Source organism: Galleria mellonella, unplaced genomic scaffold, assembly GCF_026898425.1.
Source record: "Galleria mellonella isolate WM207_F2 unplaced genomic scaffold, CSIRO_AGI_GalMel_v1 utg905, whole genome shotgun sequence".
Taxonomy (NCBI): domain Eukaryota; kingdom Metazoa; phylum Arthropoda; class Insecta; order Lepidoptera; family Pyralidae; genus Galleria; species Galleria mellonella.
This window is the reverse complement of record NW_026442174.1, coordinates 1,152,545-1,171,293: the sequence shown is the minus strand read 5'-3', so window position 1 is coordinate 1,171,293 and position 18,749 is coordinate 1,152,545. Positions and strand designations below refer to the sequence as shown.

At 33.7% G+C, this 18,749-nt stretch overlaps 1 protein-coding gene across 4 annotated transcripts in view; it reads right to left on the bottom strand.

Annotated features, from left to right (window-relative positions):
• Positions 1–18,749, bottom strand: part of LOC113510740 (uncharacterized) — a 177,671-nt gene that overhangs the window by 152,270 nt on the left and 6,652 nt on the right. For 2 of the 4 annotated variants that reach the window (XM_052902454.1, XM_052902455.1), the window contains exons 2-3: positions 8,050–8,080; positions 5,297–5,357 (exon numbers count right to left, since the gene is read on the bottom strand). The exons of 1 other annotated variant lie outside the window; for it this stretch is intronic. The gene's annotated coding sequence lies outside the window, so the exon portion shown is untranslated. The remainder of the gene's footprint in view (positions 1–5,296; positions 5,358–8,049; positions 8,081–18,749) is intronic. One more of the 4 variants, XM_052902456.1, reaches the window with a different exon arrangement.

Genomic DNA, 18,749 nt, shown 5'->3' with positions numbered 1-18,749 from the left:
TAAAGAAACTCGGCGCCCGCTTGCTGTGCGACCAGTAGTTCCAGAGATATTAGCAGTTGAATGGAAAAGGATGCTTTTGCATTCAAAGTTCGATATCTCGGAGACAAATGGTCGTAATTGAGCCATCCAAAGCGATTTTTGAAGCTGAATAAACACGCTAAGAGACCTATACAATGGAGTAGCTCGAAAAAATTTTTTCATGCCCATAGAGTGAAAAACGAAACCTAGAAAATTTAGAAAAAAATTATTTTCAGCTTTGTTTAAGAATTGCATGGAAAACGGAGCTCAAAAAATTTTTTCACCAAAAAATCTGCAAACTAGAGTTTTCAAGCTTCAAAACCCTTTTTTTAAATTTCCTGTACGATTATTTTTCACTGAAATACAGCCTGTTGAAAATCACCCAAAAATTTCAAAAATTTTTATGTTCCCTTAATTTTTGCGAGGAGTGTATAATCACAGCAATGGCGTGCTAATTACGAACTCATTAGAACAAAATCAAGTGGCACAGAGTTACCAAAAGTCAACACGCGAGTCCTGAATATTACCAACAATAACTCGGTAATACAGTAATGTACGGGGAAGTGGTGTCGTGTTTACCAAATTTGGCGAAGTGTCAAAGTTTCGGGACCGGCAACTTCGTGATAAGTAAACTAAACAAACACTTCGATAGCGAAAATGCTTCCAGAAATTATTTACATATACCTACATAATTTGTAGACTTCGCTTCTAGGTCTAGAGCAGGGGTTCCCAAACTTATTTTGTCTACTGGGCAATAGAGAGTTTGAGAATAAATTATTTTTAGCGCCCCCATTTTTTCACCTAATTAAAAACCATTATTACTTCAAGATCAACAAATCACCCCCGAAGCCTCTACACAACGCCCCCATTTTTTTCTGGGTCTCTTACCCCTTTAGGCCTGCAGCGCCCACAAGGGAAAGGCTGGTCTAGAGAGTACAATTTAAGTAAATTATACGTCTATGGCCATAACTAGGGGGTGGGAAGGGCATTGAGGGGCAATGCCCTTTGTCAAAAGGCCCAATGTTCACCTTAAAATGAAAGAACCAAAGAAAATTTTACAGATTCGCTTTTTCAAAGTCACTAAATTACTGCTTCTGCCCTACCAAAAAGTTCTTATGCCCTACCTAAAACTTGGGTCTAGCTACTGCCCTGTATACATCTGAAGAGAATCTAAATGCGATTACAAGAGGTAGGTATATAAGTAAAATTATGGGGCAAAGTTTGCGGTCGCTTGTTTCGAGACAATTAACGAATAAACCTATTTACTTATAGGACACAGTAGCTCTAACTTTATTGTTAAATACGCTAATATTAGGCTGTTTTTCTTGTGTGGTGATAGTTTTATGGTTTAAATTTCATTTAATGTAAATTATATATAATGTTTACTAATTATTATGTTATCCACGTATCGAAATTGAAATGTTATGTCTAAATGTTAATCTTGCTGTGTACACATGTTTTTAAATTGTAACCTAGTATAAAAACCATAATTACCTACATATATATAAACCTAACATGGTTATAATTTGTTATGTGTGCCTCATTAAAAATAAAAAATAAAATAAAATAAAAGTACATTAAAATTAAGAAATATAATGTCAACAGAGATTTAAAAGGATAACTAAATCGTGCATTGTGAAAATGTATAAACATAAGATTAAATAGTTTAGGCTTTAGATTGAAACAATTAAACTTTCAACCCATTTATGATAATAAATAATTTTGATCTTAACTACTTAACCAATTTTGATAAATTGCTAAATGACACCAATTTAAAAGAAAGAATATTTATCAATTCAGATAGAAAAATAATATCCCAAATCGGTTTACAATTGACGGAGTTGGGATTTGGGGGAAAGGGATTGTTAGTAATGGAGACTGAGAATCCCATTGCTAGCAATATACCCAACCAGGTCGACCTCCTCGCGGTTCTCCCTGGAAACCTGGTTAATTCCTGATGAATTCATCATGATGGGCTAACGGGCCTGTTTTCATTCTCATCTATCACCCTTCACTGGTGCTCCGCCAGCGTATCCCGTTAGCGCAGGCGGGGTTACCATACCATTTTCACCCATCAAAAAAAAATTTACGGAGTTATGAAGTAACAAACTTAAAGAAGATACAACCGAACTGAGAACCCCTTTTTTTTAAATCGGTTGGTAGATGTTTTTTCTCTATAGTTAACTTTCTGAAATTATAGTTGTGTCATTATTGGACCCATATTTATTTGTTTATTTCTTATTGTATTCCGTAATATAATTAGTAGATAACATTTCAATTATGGACCCTGTTGGACATAGCAAGTAGGAGAGAGGAGGACAACACTTTTTTTCACCTTAGAAATAGTCTAAGGATCTGTTACAATATTATCCAGTCATTGAAATTGTATCACGATAGGTACGTATTTTCTTATTATTATTATTATTCATTATTTATGTATTGGTGTGTATCTATTCATATCTTAATTGTTATTAGTATTATATAGTTATTTAATATATTCAGTATTTTATAATTATTTATATTCATATTGTAGAATTAATTAATAAATAGTTTAATATTTTTTTTTTATACTACTTAGAATGGCAAACAAGCTGATGGCCCACCTGATGGAAACCGTCGCCTATAGACATGAGCAGTACCATGGACATAACAGAGTATACTGTTTCGCCCACAATACTCCCCATGCGTTGCCATTCCTGAGGACTCAGGTGTTATTCCTCTGTACCCAGTAAATTAACGCCATATCCCACCCTTCAAACTGAAACATAGCCATGCAAACACAACTGCTTCACAGTAGAAACACGAATGGGACAGAGGTACCCAAGCTATGTCTTAAATCATTATCGATTCTTAATTAATTATTTATTTATAAATTACAAGATAAATAATTATAATACAATTCTTGTTTTGCCTTTAGTTATATAATATTTCGTCTGTCACAAGCAGCATTTGTGGTTATCATATTCCATCAGCCGTGTGTGATCCTTCGTCGTGTGGTCTCGATATAGTCCACCTCTTCCTTTCCCATGGGTATCGTAATAGGTCTCTCTGAAACATCTCCAAAGCCTAGATGCGGATGACAATCCACCTGCCAAGAGTGAAGTAGCTACTAGTAAAATCCTCCAAGGGGAAGGCTTATATCCAGCAGTGGACACTTAAAAACTGATATAATGATGGTATCCCATCAGCCTATATTCCATTCTAAGTTGCATAAAAACCTTTCATTACTATTCTTAATATACTCTTATTTTTGACGCAAACAAAGTGATGAGTTTCAGTTACTTGAAACTGAATTTTGAATTTTTATAGAGCAATTCATGCAGAAATGGCAAATAAACCCACCTAATAGATACAGTAACACACAATTAACGTCCATTATAGGCTATTGTTAAAGCAAACACAGGAGCAGTGATTGTTGGAAATATATTGTAATCGTCTGCCAGCTTGTGTTACTATACTACAACCTGGACATTTAACCCTTATTTGCATAACGGTGGAAATTTTCATCATAACATTGAATGCCCAAAAATTATATAAAAGAACAAGTTCACTTTAAGTTGATCGTGTCTGGATACCTTTTTAATGTCCATTGCAGAAAAAAAAACATAACTGTCAAATTTATTTTTTAACCATTTCCCCTTTAATTTTGAACATGAATTATATCACCATGATTTATTTCACCAATAAAAAAAAATCATGCAAAGAAGGGTTTAATGAAATAAAAACTGCGTATCTTAGTAGTTCACTGCATGGCTGATGATATCTGTAAAAGTATAAATTTACATATACCGAGCAATATACACCGGACGGACGGATAGATGAGGACAGAAAACTTATATTTGTCAATCGCATAAAAAGTTTATACAGGCGTTTAATAACTGCCGAAGTAAACGAAGCGAAAATATAGATAAAATTTATAGAAATTATAGAATTTCAAGAAAACTTCTTTAATTTTAAAGTTGCTTATTAAAAGAGCAGCTAGAAATTTATTACTTCTTCGGTGTATACATTATTTATTTACTACCTATATACCGAGGCTTAATCTGCGTGTATCAGTATATATAATAAGCTATGTGCTAAGTAAGTCGCCGTTTAGATCCCGGCATAGAAGAGGCCATCCCTTCCTTTCCCGTGGCGTCGTAAGAGGCGACTAAGGGAACTTAATGATAGAGAAAAGGACAGCAGCGTCCCTCTTTTTTTTTTTATGCGTGAAAATGGTATGGTACCCTGCCTGCGCTAACGGGATACGCTGGCGGAGCACCAGTGAAGGGTGATAGATGAGAATGAAAACAGGCCAGTTAGCCCATCATGATGAATTCATCAGGAAGTAACCATGATAGTTTCCAGGGGGAACCGCGAGGAGGTCGACCTGGTTGGGTATATTGCTAGCAATGGGATTCGCAGTCTCCATTACTAACAATCCCTTTTCCCCCGCAGCGTCCCTCTTAAAACATCATTAAAAACCCAACTGCGGTTGCCAATCCGCCTGCCAAGCGTAGCAACTACTGCCAAAAGCTTATGTTCAGCAGTGGGCAGTTAACAGCTGTAATGATGATGATGTGCTAAGTTAGTATATAACCTATCCGTTTGTCAAATTGCATTTAAATCTATTCAGTAGTTTTTGCGCGAAATAGTAACAAACATTTATCAATCTGTCCATCCATCCATGGTTACACACTTTTGTATTGTATTGTAAAATTTTTATTGTACATATTTCAAATTAAGCACTGATAAATGATTGAATATACAATGGCGGACTTATCCCATAAAGGGATCTCTTACAGTCAACCTTTGAGAAGTTGAAAGAAAAATATAGAATGTATAAGGGTAATAACCGTACAATTTGTATTAATTTGTATTAATTACATCAATAGAATAATATTAAGTAGGAACCTAATATTTAAAAAAAATGTTTTTTTTTTATACAACTTAGAATGCAAACAAGCTGAAGGTTCACCTGAAGGAAAATGGTAACCGTCACCTATAGACACGAGCATGTACATAACAGAGTATACTGTTTTGCCCATGATCCCCCCATACGTTTCCATTTCTGAGGACTCAGGAGTTATTCCTCTGTACCCTGTAAATTCACGCCATATCCCACCCTTTAAACCGAAACACAGTCATGCAAACACAACTGCTTCACGGTTGAAACACGAATGGGACAGACATACCCAAGCAAACGACTTTTGTAACCACAAATTAAGAATGCTTAGTAGAATAATCTAAAAATTCTAGTAACAATTATTATTCCATGTCATAATTGTACATTACTTACATCGTGAGAGAAGAATAAAACTCTATTCTGATACCATGTTGATGATCAAACAAAGTCATACCTGAAAATAATATTAATAATTTTAATAAACAGTAATTAGGTTGCAGTAACCAGGTACCATCAGACGGGCTGTATGCTTTACCACCTTCGTAGTATAAAATGGTCGAGATTACCATCACACCAATTGCCTGACCCTCAAGACATCCGGTGTTATTTTTAATGAATAAAGATGAAATAGTACCCTCCGTAGTTTCATTAATATTGGAAAATAATGGAAAAAAGATCGATGGTAATGAAATTAGATCATTTACAACATTAACGGCTTTCAGGCGAGTCCGTAAGTCATTTTTAAATTCTTAAATTGACATTTTAAGAGGCGCTTCTGTCGTACAGAAAGGTGATTGATGAGAATGAAAACAGGCCAGTTAGCCCATCGTGATGAATTAATCAGGAATTAACCATGATAGTTTCCAGGGGGAACCGCGAAGAGGTCGACCTGGTTGAGTATATTGATAGCAATGGGATTCTTACTCTCCATTACTAACAATCCCTTCCCCTCTCCTACCATTGTAATATATCTAACTTAATCTCTAACTAAACTTCCAGTACTACTACATTTTATGCCAATGAACATGTCCCAGTCACGTGAACAAAATCGCAGGTGAAAACTAGTATTAGTACAAATAAAGCTATATATTTTGATTATTAAACAGAAATAAAGGAAAATATTAACCCACATTACCTTTAATCCTACATTTTAACAAACACCTCCGCGTATGTTCGTTTGATTCGAAGCACGCTTCCTCTGCCGTCTACAGTCAACATTTACTGCATAAAATATCCATGTTGTGTGTTGCTAAATATTGAAGCAGCCATCTGGCGTAGGCGGCAGTCACGAAATTTATAATTTAAAACTATTTTTAGACCTGGCGACATTTTTAAATTCTTAAATTGACATTTAAAAAGGCGCTTCTGTCGTGGTTCATAATTTAAAAATGTTTTAAGCAGCTTGCTTATACAAGAATTAGATATATGATGTATAGTTGAAATCATAATTACGTCGTAATATATTAATAAAATACTCGTAAATTAGTATTGGTCCTGGGGTAGAATAAGCCACCCCTTCCTTTCCTGTGGCTGTCGTAAGAGGCACCAGAAACACAGGGGGCAAACGAGTATGCTCACCTGATGGTAAGTGACTACCATGCGGCTCACCTATTGGTAAGTGACTACTGCCGCCCACGATCACCCATAACACCACACACAAGGGGGTAAAGGGATTGTTAACAATGGAGTTTGACAGCCCCATTGATAGCAATATGCCTTATTAGGTCGACCTCCACGTGTTTCCCCCTGGAAACCATCGTGAACAATTCTTGATGAATTCGTCACGATGGGCTAACTGACCTACTTCATTCTCACCTATTATCCTTCACTGGTGCCCCGCCGGTGATACCGATGGCGCGGGTGGGGTTACCATTCCATTATCATCCATTTAAAAAAAAACCACACACATAACCACAATATGGTTTTGTCGTAATTGAAGTGTTTTTCACGAACTTTTTTATTAATGTAACCCAAGTAGAAATGTAGGTGTTATTCGAGACCAGCTTAATAATACTTTCCATGAAGGCATCCTTTAATTATTTAATACATATTCCCATACAATCGTCTACTGATGAGAACTAGATATCAGTATAGTCTTAAGTAACAATTACATAGCAAACTGTCTATATAATTATTGATAATGGCACGCTAAATATAATAGGTAGATAAAATTTATACTAGAAGAATAGAATATACACGATTACTACTGGCTATCTTTCATGACATCGTCGGATATTATTGTTAAAGTATTAATTATTATAATGGAGCGAATAAATAATTAAATCAACACTGGCATATTGAAGTAACATAATAAAGTAATGTAAATGAAAACAGTATTAAGGACATAACATTTGCACGCCTATGTATGTATGGCGAAACATATACTTATGTTTTTTTATATATCTCATGTTTCAAGTGAATAATAAATAAATAAATGTATTTTATAGAAACCCTGAGTTGCCAAATACATTTTTTTTTATCTTTACTTGTCTGTTAAAAACATTTTGTCCATATCGATACAATTTCAAAAGACTTCCAGGTGAATTTGAAACAATTGTGGGAAAAGATAAACATGATATATATATATATATATATATATATATATATATATATATATATATATATATATATATATATATATATATATATATATATCATATCAGCTGGTAACAGGCCTTCACCTTGAGGGCTCTTGGCCGTAGTTGTCACGCTTAGCAGGCGGATTAGCAACCACAATTCTGTGCTACGGTAATTGCTTACCAACAGGTGGGCCGTATGCCTGTTTGGCACCTCAGTGGTATAAGAAAAATATTTTAAGAAAAAAGAAAGGGGTGGCCTACTCTATACCGGGACCAAACTAGAGGAAGGCTTATATTCAGCAGTGGCCAGATAACGGCTGATATATATGTATATAAGTATCAAAAGTAAACAATAAAAAACTATAATCCAGGAGATACCCAAATTCATTTGGTCTAACTCTGCCTTCACAAGTATTTTAAAAAACAGTGACTTACAATTAATAAAGAAATAACTGTTCAAAATAGAGCCTTAATCCCTTTGTAATAAAACACAGATTGTTTACAATATTGGAGTCCGTCATTATTATTTTTCTCCCACCTTAGATTAACGAAAAAAAAAGTACTGACCGAATGGAGGCGTGTGCGTGGACGCTTGCTCCTGTAAAATAAACGTAATTTGTGTGGTTTAAACTGTATGTGCCCTGAAGAACCTGTAAGAATTTGTGTGTGCGTGCATATAGGATTTGAGGAAGAACTGCCAATCACCTACAGCAGAAAAACTCACGAAGCCGATACCAGGTTAGTCCTCCTCGACAGACAAAATCTTTTCTTTATAAAACGCTTCCACTGAGGTGTTTTATCTTAAACACTAACACATAATTAAAAAGCAAAAATCCACAAAAAAAGTTCCAAACAACAGAATCTGAATTGTCGAAAATATGGTGGAATGTACACCTTTTTCTCCTTCCTTTAATATGAACCCAAATTATTTTTGTCAACTGTAGAGCACTCGAAAAATAATGATAGACCAATACAATGCAAAATCAAAATCAAAGGATATTTTTTTAAGCCTCCCATATAAAAGGAAAAACCCCGCTTCGACAGACAAAAAATGGGAAATGAAATGAAATTCATAGATGATATTTCTTTTTCCTTATATTTTTGCATATAAATACTACAATCTCCCACAGTCTTGCTTAAGCAAAACGGTTCGCTGCATTTAGATATGTTTTATTAACATTTAGAAAAAACAGCATATTAAGTGATCATCTAATAGATTTATACAACTTAGAATTGTAAACAAGCTGACGGCCCACCTGATGGAAAGTGGTAACCGTCGCCTATAGTACATGAGCAGTACCATGGACATAACAGAGTATACTGTTTCGCTCATGATAAACAATTTAAATATATTTATTTATACATATTATTTAACTTTCCGTCATTACTATTTAAATTGTTCTGGTATATTTTTGTCATTGTTTCACGTATTTTGTTCAATTATTAGTTATCGCCATTTTGTAACAACTGTATTGTGAAACGGAATATAAATTCAAATATTTCATTTATCAGTTAACTTGTAATTCTGGCCTAAATCTATGGTCAATATTATATAGGCAATAGAAATTAAAAAGAATACCTTATCATCTTATCGCAAAAAGAAACATAACCTCAAAAATAATTATTCGGTCTTAAACCGCATTAAACCTAGAAATTTTGGGAGTCTATCCTTAGACTATGGACATGTGCATGGTTCAGTGATCAACTTCGTTCTGTAATGAAAATTGCTTAAATCCATAGTTTATTTCAGTGTAGTGTAATAAAATAGATAATGTTTCAAGATTTATTAGTTACATAAATTTATATATGAAATATAAATTATACAATACGTATAGTATACTTTCCGTAAAAATAAATTCTACAATTTACCAACCGACCGACCAATCTTTTATCAACGTAAAAGACATTAATTTTCTATGCGCTTTCTCATATATCGTTGAAATGCATTAATGCGGGTGGTTAACGACTCGAGAATGCAATATCTTTTTGGCGTGCTTTATAACGGAAATAAATATATACATAAATAAATAAATCCTAGTAATCCAGTAATATCTTCTAATTTTATGATAAATATATTTTGATCTGTAAGAAAAAGCAGCGACTTTATTACTGCATACCTCCTAATACATTATTAATATAAAAATAAACCTCTATTAATAAAAATAAAATCATATAAATCGAATCTGTATTAATGGTTTGAGAAATATTTTTATAAATCCAAACATACACGTATCTTAAACATTTTAAAATCCGATATACTTCGAGGATTTAGAAAAAATCTACTTCAATTGTAGCACTACATACCACTTATTTTGATTTAAAAACTAAATCACTAAACCGATTTTCCGATCCTTTCAGATATAAAAAGAATTTTCCAAATCAGTTTACAACTGACGGAGTTATGAGATAAAAATATAAAAAAAATGCTAGCGAATTGAAAAACCACCTTTATTTTTCTCGTCCGTTGTAAATATAGAGAGAAATAAAAAATATCAATACCAGAGGGAGACTGTACAAAAGTCGATTGTTCGGGTACCTCTGTCCCATTCGTGTTTCAACCGTAAAGCAGTTGTGTTTGCATGAATTTACAGGGTATAGAGGAATAACATCTGAGTCCTCAGGAATGGCAACGCATGGGGGTATTATGGGTGAAACAGTATACTCTGTTATGTCCATGGTACTGCTCATGTCTATAGACGACGGTTACCACTTTCCATCAGGTGGGCTGTTTTCGTTTTTCGTTTCCGTTAGCTTGTTTGCCATTCTAAATTGTATATAAATATATTATTTTTTGTTTATATATATATATATATATATATATATATATATATATATATATATATATATATATCCGTCATAAATACATTTGAATTTACAACGTACTTCATTACGCGATCGATTGAAGATTGCCAAAATAATGTCGGACATACATAAAACGAACTCTCGAAGAGTTATCCATCTCGACATTATTTTGATGTATGATCAGAGAGGGAAGCCCGTCAAAAACCTTTCTAAAAACAATGAATTATTGTTTCTTTATATATTTTGGGGGATCATTATTCAATATTTTCCACGACGATTGAACCCAAGCTGTAAATCTTATTTGTGTCTATTTCGCTCTATACTATTATTAACTAACCCCCCCCCCCATCCATATTTTCTTAATATAAGTAAAATATTTAACACAAAATTAATAGGAAATCGAATTGGTAATAATGGAGACACTATTAACGGGGACTAGCGTCTCCACTATTAACCAACATGGTTAATTTTTGATGAATCCTTCACGATGGACCAACTGGTTTGCTCCACTTTGCAAAAGTCAAATAACGATCTCTGTCCCATGTGTTAATTCTGTGATGAATCTTTCATGATGGAACAACTGGTCTGTTATGTCCATATCATTCTAAGCGACGGTCCACTTTCCATCAGGTGGGCCGTCAGCTTGTTTGCCATTCTAAGTTGTATAAAAAAATCCCTCTCTGGTCACACATTCACGTACACATCACACGTCCCTCTTATCATCACCAAAGTCTAAATGCTGTTGCCAACCTGCCTACCAAGCGTGGCAATTACTAGCAAAGCCCCCCATATGGAAGAAGCCTATATTTATAGTTCGTAACACTAAGTACTTTTTCATGCTACGTTTAAAGAAACCAAGGTATGAAGGAAATCGTTATATCTTCCGTTAACTATCCACTGGCCTCCCCCATAAAAGGAAACGCCAGCCAGGAAAATAAGCCAGTAATTGTCATGCTTCGCAGCCGAATTGTCAACCACAGTTACGCTTCGATGATATTTTAAGAGGGACGCTGTTACCCATCCCTCGTCTATAAAGTTCCCTTAGCCGCCTCTTACGACACCCACGGGAAAGGAAGAGCGACTACACGGCAATGAAGGGAATACATCAATTCAATAATAAAAAAAATTACACAACGAAATACAATCCACGCATTGCATCCCTAGCGTAAACAATAGCAATAACTCCTTTACCTGAACTGATTGCTTAATGACCCGAAACGTTGCTTCGATTGATAGCAAACTGCCTTTTTATGGCACATACAGGGAGTAAAAGCGATTATAATACCGTTACCTGTATTCGGACAATGTATTGTGCAAACTGAAAAGGTTTCGATAGTTCGGGTTTTAGGGATGTACTAACTTTTCGCTGGTTAGGATTAGGTCGATTAGGATTATTTTGTTTTATTCCGCTACTATTAATATGCATGCGACTGCCAATATTTGAAAATCGACTACTATAATTATTAGTGATGTTCTACGACTTTCTATATTAGTCATCAATCTCCGACCGCTATTCAGTCCACGCACATATTGCAATACATCTTCTACCTCTAAACGAGATATCTTCAAGCAAATTAATAGGTAGTTGCTCAGAGCCTAGTGTTGTCCGTTCGGTGTACAAACTGCGAAGTCTGCTGCAATATAGTAGCTATTTGGCACAAGAAATGTATCAAATAAAAAAAAAATAATAAAACATATGTTATCGTCATTTAATAAACAGTCAAGGAATTGACTAATTTCTCCCCACTACAACATCCGCCACGCCGTAAGCGGGAAACAAGTATTAGACAATGAAAAAAAGGCGGTTTAGACGCTCGACAGAAACGGAAGGGAACACATCGGCCTCTGTGTACGATTACTAAGTATAGAATATTCAATTTCATTTATAATTAGAAAGTACCGTTATGATTTATTAAACTTAAAATTCATTAGTTATGTTACTGATTAGATGTGATTTATAGAATTGAAACTTACCAACTAGGTTATTCAAAAATATTAACGTTATAATTGCCTAATTAGAATTACAATGGTCTAAATTTATTATTGTCCTAATTTATATACATAATTATTGATTATAGGGTTGTTAAAATTGTCAAGAGGGTATTCAGAATATTATGACTTACTATGTGATATGTTAAAATAAATGTATTAATCCTAAAATTGTTTTTACATTTTATAATAATCAAATGCTTACCTTACATGCATCTAAATAAATAATTCTTATTCCGGATGTGTACATATATATATGTAATTATTGGAAATAACTAACAAAATAAACTAATTTAATTCCCATTATTAATTTATTTGAGTAAACTGTATAAACACTGGGTGCCATGTTGTATAAGGAGGTCAAAGATATAGCCTGGAATAGAGCTGGCTGGAAGAAAATACATGAATTAGTTGCACCGACAAGAATGAACTCTTAAATTAATAAAAAAAAAATAGAGTTACATATTATTGTTTATGATGGACATAAATTTAAACTTATTGATCAAGATTAAAAGTGGCCATATCTCTTCCAGTATAAATGCTATATATCAGAATTTATATTTTTTTACGTATCTAAAAGAGCGATTTATTGAGGTGTGGTTTCAAATCTCGTCGCCGACCGCTGCAGTAAATGATTGGGGAAACGAGGTTTTCTAAATTGGCTTGGGTTTGGGCTTTAGGGGTTTAAAAACGACGTTATAAATATACGTCTTCGAATCAATATTGCGTAAATACATTTTTTTATGCAATTAAAAATGGCATTAAAGGAAACGACTCACCCATGTATAGCCACGTATTACAAACGTTTGCTAAATATGAAAAATAATTATATTACGAAACACGATAACTATCTAATCTGCTAATGATTTAAATACATTGTAGTCCGTCAAAAAATAGATAGATAAATAATTTATTTGGATTACTTACAAAATACAAATAACAACAAATAAAAATAGACATAAAAAAAGAAAAAAAAGTGTGGCTGGCTGTACAGTGACAAAGTTAGCAAGTCATGATTGATTCAATAAGAATTAACCCAGGATAGTTTCTTGGAAGAACCACGTAGATGTCAGCTTGATAGGGTTTATTGCTAGCAATTGAGCTATTAGATCCCATTACTAACACCTCCATTTTCTTCATGTTGTCATTCCTGAGCATTGGGGTGTTACGTCGTATTTTTTAAACAACTAAGGTACTTTCATTTCACTTTTTTATTTATTCTTATAATTATAAAGAATTTTTTTATAATTTTTACTTATCTGTTAATAACTTTTTGTCCATATCGATACAATTGCTGGAAATGATAAACATCGTAAGTTTATAATATATATATATATATATATATATATATATATATATATATATATATATATATATATATATATATATATATAACTATATTGTCAATGTTAATATATATGATAATTTTGTATTCAAAACTTATTCTTCTTTTTAATCTTTAGTTTTAATTTTACTTTTTTTTTTACTCTCAAAAATTGCGAGCGCCTGAAAATCAGTGCTATACAGCAACTGCTGAGGTGATTCCTATTACTAGCAAAATATACTGATATTTTTTTCTCTTTATTATTGTTTATTTTAATTGTATTTTTTATTGTTGTTTGTAATAAAAAATCCATTCATCTATTTATCTATCTGTCTATCTAATTTCAGTGCCATATCCCATACTTTAAACTGTAACACAGCCATACAAATACAGATACTTTGCGCCCATGCAGACAAAGGACAAAGCCCCTTATTATAATTAGCTTTCTGTTCTGAACTATTTAAAAACTAATATCACGCCTCACAGGAGTGCATATCTAAATTTCATGCCCATATTAATATTCTCTACCGACTAGAACGATTTTACACTGGGGATCGTTTTAAATAACGCTTTTGTATATTCCACACATAAAGTTGTTTATCATATCCAAATATTGCAAAGGCAAAATTCGGGCCTTTGTTTTATTGTTGAGTATTTATTGGTTTTCGAGGGCGTATTTGTTTTCTGTTATCCGAATACTTCACTTTGACTGGGTGAAGGGAAATTTTATAATGTCAAGTTTGTGCCAACACTCGATGGAGGGGTTGCATGGCAATTTATTCAGATGCCGCGACACGACAAATCAAATCAAATATCTTTATTCGTGTATGTCTATTGCAGAGTTTTGTGGTGTTTAACTGGTGATGATGATGATGTAGGTAATGATGATCGCTTTATTATGATGTCGATTTGAAACTACGTTTATTCTTTTAAAAAATACTATACAATATAAAATAATATGTACTTTTATTGTGTTTTTAGTAAATTCGTATTCAAAATAAATTTCATTTAAGTAGGTTTATACATTTTTTTAATCACAATGGCCAATCAGTTTTTTTTTATGGTTTGCGGTACAGTATTTAAGGCATAGGGTATATTGATAGCAAAGGGGACTAAACTCCTCATTACTAACAATCCCTTCCCCCCTGGCCAATCAGTTTGGTAAGTTGGTTTTATTCCTTTTAGTTATTAAGTAGTAAAAGTTATTATTAGTTTACATAGATCAATTTATGAGAAAATGATTAACATTTCCTCATAATTTGTTCAATATAAATATGTATGTAAAGTAGTTAGTAAACTTATTAAATCCTTGTTACTATCAATTAGAATTAATAAATGTAAAATGTTGTGTAATTATTACGTCTTAGCGCTTTATTCACTTTAAAATTCGGTACATACGTACATTGGCTACTATTCAAGCGGCTTTAAAAGAAATAAGGTTTTTAAATTCGACTGTATTTTTTTATTTGTGTTACCTTATAACTCCGTTAGTTCTAAACCGATTTGAAAAGTCTGTAGTAAAATTTAAAAATCCGTAAGGATCCTTACGGATTGGTCCCGTAGAACTTTATCAAAATCGATCCAGAAGTTAGTTTTTTAAATCAAAATACAAGGTTTTGTACATTTTTTTTATGGAACACAAATTCAATTGAAAAAAAATTGCTTCGACTGTACTTAAAAAAAAATATTTCGTATTTATTGTCTCCATAAATGTTAGACAAAAATAAAACTAAAGAAAAACCGTTTACATCTTATTTTCCGTGTTCTCCTTATATTCTGTATGACATTTAATCATCGTCTCAGGTTCAAAGTCAGGTTTAGATTTCCCCGGGGTCTGACCAGGTGTTGTTGGCAGTAACCTGTCATCGCGCCCACGCTGTCACTTGACATGCTATAAGTATGCATATCTCGTAATATATAATATATATATATATTTTTTAAACATTTTACCTGCTACAACAGGGGCTCCCAAACTTATTTAGTCTACTGCCCACTTTGAGAATAAATTAATTTTAGCGCCTCCATTTTATCACCTACTTAAAAACCACTATTAAATACTTCAAATTAAATGAACCAATTATTGTGAGCTATATTAGCGGAGATTAAACATTAATTCTAAACGAGTCTCTATACAACGCCCCAATTTTTTTCTGGGTCTCTTACCGCCCCCCTTTAGGCCTGCAGCGCTCACAAGAGGGCATTATTGCCCACTTTGGGAAAGGCTGTGCTACTTCCTCTACGAAGTTATTTTATAAAAAGTACTATGGTAAGCTCGAATTTTTATTTATTTCATCATAATCATATCAGCCGTTAACTGTCCACTGTTGAATATAGGTCTCTCCCTTGGGGGTTTTGTATAGCACGATAATGGAATGGTAACCTCGCCTGCGTTATCGATATACGCTGTCTGGACACCAGTGAGACATGATAGATGAAAATGAAAGCAGGTCCGTTAGTTTTACTTATTTGTCAGTTAGTTTTACTTATTTGTCAGTTAATGTTACTTATTTGTCAGTTAATGTTACTTATTTGTCAGTTAATGTTACTTATTTGTCAGTTAATATTACTCATTTGTCAGTTAATGTTACTTATTTGTCAGTAAGTATTATTTATTAGTCAGTTAGTGTTACTTATTTATTAATCAGTGTTATTTATTTATTTATTTCTAGGGAAGTTTTGCTTGAAGTCGCCGCGCTTAGCAGCAAATTGACAACCGCAGTTATGCTTTGGTGACATTTTAAGGGGAACATTGTTATCCCGTCCCTCTTACAATGCCCACTGAAAGGAATGAAAGAAAGGGGTGACCTATACTATGTCTGGTCCATACGATGATTTATTTGTTTATTTATACTTTATTAATTTGATTACGAAAAAATATTTAGTATAAAATGGAAACTTAATGCTATACAGAATTCTCTCCGAGTCAACCTTTGAAAAAAACAGAAATGTAATTATGCGGTTAAATATATTGAAATTTCTTATTTGTTGTTGTTCTTTTAGGTAAGATCAAAGCGTAGTATTATTGTTCTACACTTTGATCTTAGCTATTAGTGTTATTTTTAGTTCAATGGTACCTAAAAAAATTAATATTTAACATATTCAGTTTAATAACTACTTTAACTACGTGGAATTAGGTCGAGAAAGATCAACTAGTTTCACTGTTATAATGACTATTATTACATTAAAACATAATGTGTACTTGCACCTGCAACACCAGAGGTATTGTAGAGGTTTTTTTTTTTTGTTTTATTAAAAGTTTTATAGTTTTTTTTTTTTGTAAATTTTTTAAGACTCATGTTTTAATATATTGTTAGGATTCTAAATTGAACCCCCATGTATAACTACATAGCTGTGCGAACGCGAATAAATCTGAAGTTCACATTAGGGAGGCGTAATGAGGGAGAAAATCATATTCGATAATTTATGACCTACAGCGTGGAACTAGAACCTTAAAAAAATTATAATGTATTTTTACTGTACTGATTAAATAGTAGTAGTGAGGGAAGAGGCATAGTTGCACCAGATACATCAAGGAAAATGTCGATGACGCGTCGTATGTGTGTCGTAGTGAGTGGCAAGAGCTCCACCGACAAGAGTAGGATAGATAGATGGAATAGTAGATATATTTCTATAAAAATCTTTTTTTTTATACAACTTAGAATGACAAACAAGCTGACGGCCCGCCTAATGGAAAGTGGTAACAGTCGCCTATTGACATGAGGCATATACTCTGTTATGACCATGGACATAACAGAGTATATGATACCCCCCATGCGTTGCCATTCCTGAGGACTCAGGTGTTATTCCTCTGTACCCAGTAAATTCACGCCATATCCTACCCTTCAAATCGAAACACAGCCATGCAAACACAGCTGCTTCACAGTTGAAACACGAAAGGGACAGAGGTACCCAAGCAATCGACTTTTGTACAAAGTCTCCCTCTGGTAAAATCTTCGCTGCGTATCGATTTGAAATTGCGGAGTACAGGAATGGAAATGTATGAACAATGTCATGGGCATTATAAGTACTACGTTTACGACTATGACGTCCCCATGGACATATAAACCCATTATATGAACATGATTAGTACCATCACTGTTCATGTTCATACCAGGTTACATCAGGTGGACTGTCAGCTCATTTATCATAAACCATAAAAAGTTACCACTATAAAAAAATTTCATGCTAAAGAAATTGCTGATGACTAGTACGAATATATGAAAATAAAATGGTAACCCCACCTGATCTATTAATATATGCTGACGCAGCACCATTTAGGATTTATCACCATAGATGAGGTTGAAGTCCAAGTAATTAGTCCATCGTAATAGACTACATATAAACCATGATATGACCATAAAAACTATGAGGAACTACGAATAGGTATGTTTACTTCTAGTTATGGGGTTATGGAATATCTTTGCGTGATAGAATACGAGATGAGGATATCCGCGAAAAAACTAAAATGACTGACGTAACCCGAAGGATAAGTAAGCTGAAGTGGTAATGGGTTGATCACATAGCTCGAAAAACCGATAACCGATAGGGAAGAAAGATTCTTGGATAGTGACTCTGTACAGGCAAACGCAGTGTAGGACGATCCCCTTTTAAATAGAATAACGACCTTAAATCAGGGAATCAGTGGATGCAGGTGGCTCAGGACCGTTCCTTATAGCAATCTATGGGGGAGGCCTATGTTTAAAAGGGGACAGATAATGTCTAATATAATGGGGCTATTAGTGCCCATTATTAAAAATCTCTACCCCGAAATACTGACTTGTAACATGAATATACTTATTTTTCTCTGTGCAGTCCCTCTTTAAACTGTCGTGCTTAATCCCTCACAAAGAACCAACTAACCTGATTTCATTCTCATTAGTACTCTGCCAGCATAAACCTGTAGCACAGACAGGGTTCCAAAGGATAGAAGGGTAAAAAGGAAAAACAATTTCCGTAACCCGACACGATATACTGTGTCTCCACTATTAACAAATTCCAACCATTAAACTGCCTAAGGGTTAAACTAAATAATTACGCTTATGTAAGCGCGGTTCACCACCGCACTACGATCGAGCTTAGAGAAACAAACCGCAAGCCGTGTGCCACCCAGTCGACGTATTCGTGCCTGAAAACGTTCCTGAATTATCAAATT